The sequence below is a fragment of the Protopterus annectens genome, chromosome 16.part0 (assembly GCF_019279795.1).
Source record: "Protopterus annectens isolate FY-2018-M chromosome 16.part0, PAN1.0, whole genome shotgun sequence".
Taxonomy (NCBI): domain Eukaryota; kingdom Metazoa; phylum Chordata; order Ceratodontiformes; family Protopteridae; genus Protopterus; species Protopterus annectens.
This window is the reverse complement of record NC_056750.1, coordinates 114,579,428-114,583,086: the sequence shown is the minus strand read 5'-3', so window position 1 is coordinate 114,583,086 and position 3,659 is coordinate 114,579,428.

Below are 3,659 nucleotides of genomic sequence, written 5' to 3'. Positions count from 1 at the left end.
CCCTGTCATATGCTTTCTCTAAGTCTACAACCCTAAAAGAATAATAAATGTAAATCCTAACAAAAAACAGTACACTGAACTATACATCTAGAAAATAATACATTAACCCTCAATGTGCACCGCAGGAACTAAAGCTAATAAACAAAAAACTCAGAACTGCAGTAGAACATCACTTATGATACAGAATATCCATAAAACGTATGAAACTAGCCTAAAGCCCTATTTTCTAAATCATTTACACAACTGATGTAGTGATTGAAATGAATAGCAGTTGTAGTGCTGACTGAAAAACAGATACATGGAATATGTGAATTTCTAATTTGCATAATACATGAGCTGTCTGGTGGTGTAGGATTGGAAACTCAATTTCATGACTTATGGCTTCAGCTTTTATCGCAAAACTTGTTCCTTAGCCTTCAGTACCAGATATTTTGTTTATCAGACTCTGGGCCTTCACAAATACACTTCCAATATACAGACAGAGAGATCTTTTTCAATATATTATTTATTTCCATTTGTTAACCTGGGTAGAGAACTGATCCTCAGAACTATTTTCAGGTTAATTCCAGGACATAGTAAAAAAACTGTAATACTTTTATTAATAAATTATAAACACATAAAACTTTGAACAAAGTGAATCCGCTTAGGCTGAACGCCTATCCAATTCGCTTTATTAAAATAAAATGAAGCGTTTGAAATTTAAAATACGCTTTTCATCCTAAAACAATATTCGGACTTCTTCAGACTAATTGACAAACATCTGCGTAATGAAAAGAAATTGTTTAAATAACAAATTTTCACGCCATGAAAATAGTTCATGACAAAATTTCTTAAAGTGAAACTTCTGATAGCACTATTAAAGCAGTAATGGTGTCAGTATAACTATTAAAAATACATACGTTTATTTATTAAAAAACAATTAAAAAGTGCCTTACTTATATTATGAATTTAATATACTGAAAAAATACTAAAAATAATCACAAACTGAATCTTTGTATTATTAATAAAATTTAATCAAAATTTGTTTATATATGATTTAAATTATCTAAGGAGCGATACTATGAATAAATTATTTGAATAAATAAATGAAAAATAATCATCAAATGAATAAATAAATAAATAAAAATAAAAAAAATAAATGAATAAATGAATGATGGTGCGCAGAACTTTGGAAAAAGGCTACATGTTATGACATATATTCATGAATGGTGATTGAACCATAAAGATAAATTCTCTCTTTGGATTTTTTTTAATTATTGGTTTTAATTTTAATCTTTGATTTTTATGTGATATCAATATACATTTTTATTTTTATTTTATATATTTTAATAATAAACACTTGATTTTCTATAACAAAACTTACATGTTTTTGTTGTTGTTGTTGTTGTTGTTAAAAACTTTTGATATAGAATGAAAGCAAAAATTAGGGGATTAAATGCATCTTAATTAGTAAAACTGTTTAAAATTATATTCTACTTCAATATAGATTATCTATCCAGACTTCGTAATTTTAAAAGGCACATCAATGAACATTTTTCATTCAATCCAGGGTTCGTGAAGGCATTGAGTCGGATTTGCCATAATAATTCACTTTTCTCCAGTAATAGGTTGAATGGTCCCCCTCGAATATCTTGTTTTACTTGATGGATGACTTTAAAACAAAAGTTGTGTTCAGGAAAATCCATGACATGCCTTGCTAGAGCGTTTTCTTCTTTCTGTAGGTTTATACTTCTTAAGTGTTCATACACTCTATCTCTCAACCTACGCTCTGTCTTACCAATGTAAAACGATGGGCAAGCTTGACAATTAGCCACATAAACAACTCCTCTTGAATTGCAATTGTGTTTCCCTCTAGTTTGGATTTTAATTCCATTGATGTTTACTGATGTTTCTGTAATCATATAATGGCAGTATGAACAGTTACCACATTGACCCATTCCTCTCAAAATTATTGTTGAATTAGCTTGAATGTTTCTTTGGAAAATGTCTTTGAAGTTGGAACCTTTCTTCCATACAATTCTAGGTTGTGAACCTAATTTAGATGCCAAAAATTGATCTTCATTAAATAAATTCCAATTCTTCAAAATAATTGCTTTAATAGTAGCAAAATCCAAAGAAAAATGTATAATGCAAGCTAAATTGTATTTAAGAGGATGCAACTGATCATTAATTCTAAGATCAAGCTGGGTTACTTCTACTAATGAAGAATTATGATGTTGTTTCTTTAATATAGGTATAAAGTAACCATTTAGCCTTTTTATATTAACCTCTTCTATTATAGGATCCAAAAATTGGGTTGGGTATTGTCTATTAAGGAACATATGTTTCAATTTCAAACATTCCTGATCAAAGTTCTCATCTCTAGTGATCATTCGTGTAGCTCGAACAAGCTGGCCTTTAACTACAGATTTTTTCTGATGTAAAGGATGTGCACTATGAAAATGCAAAAATTTGTTTGAATAAGTTGGTTTTCTGAATATATCCGCTTCATAAGCCTGTTGTAATTTGTTCTTGGTTAATTTTACATCCAAATATGTTATAACATCTTTATTGAATGTATAAGTAAAACGCAGAAAATCAGTATTATCATTAAACATTTCTACAATTTCAGCTGCTTGTTTTTCATCTCCTCGAAATATAATTATGATGTCATCTATGAATCTAGCATAGAAAGTGATGATGCCTTTAAGTAAATCATTATTGAATACATGATTTCTCTCCCAATAAGACATTACTAGATTCGCATAACAGGATCCACATGGGGAGCCCATTGCTACTCCCTTCTTCTGCCTATAAAATTTATTTTCGAAGAGAATGAAATTATAAGACAAAATTATGTCTAATAATTCTCCTACTAGAGATATTTCACTTGATTCTGCGTTTTTTTGCCGTATATTTTCTTGTACCCAATCTATACCCAATTGGTGAGGTATACTGGAATAGAGTTCTTTCACATCCACTGTTAAAAACAACCCTAAAAGAATAATAAATGTAAATCCTAACAAAAACAGTACACTGAACTATACATCTAGAAAATAATACATTAACCCTCAATGTGCACTGCAGGAACTAAAGCTAATAAACAAAAAACTCAGAACTGCAGTAGAACATCACTTATGATACAGAATATCCATAAAACATATGAAACTAGCCTAAAGCCCTATTTTCTAAATCATTTACACAACTGATGTAGTGATTGCAATGAATAGCCGTTGTAGTGCTGACTGAAAAACAGATACATGGAATATGTGAATTTCTAGTTTGCATAATACATGAGCTGTCTGGTGGTGTAGGATTGGAAACTCAATTTCATAACTTATGGCTTCAGCTTTTATCACAAAACTTGTTCCTTAGCCTTCAGTACCAGATATTTTGTTTATCAGACTCTGGGCCTTCACAAATACACTTCCAATATACAGACAGAGAGATCTTTTTCAATATATTATTTATTTCCATTTGTTAACCTGGGTAGAGAACTGATCCTCAGAACTAATTTCAGGTTAATTCCAGGACATAGTACAAAAAACTGTAATACTTTTATTAATAAATTATAAACACATAAAACTGTTAGGTCACAAGTGTCTTATAAGTTCATAGGTTCATAGATTAGTACTAAGCTAACTGCCCTTGCGAGCCATTTTAAGCCTAGCCAATTATCC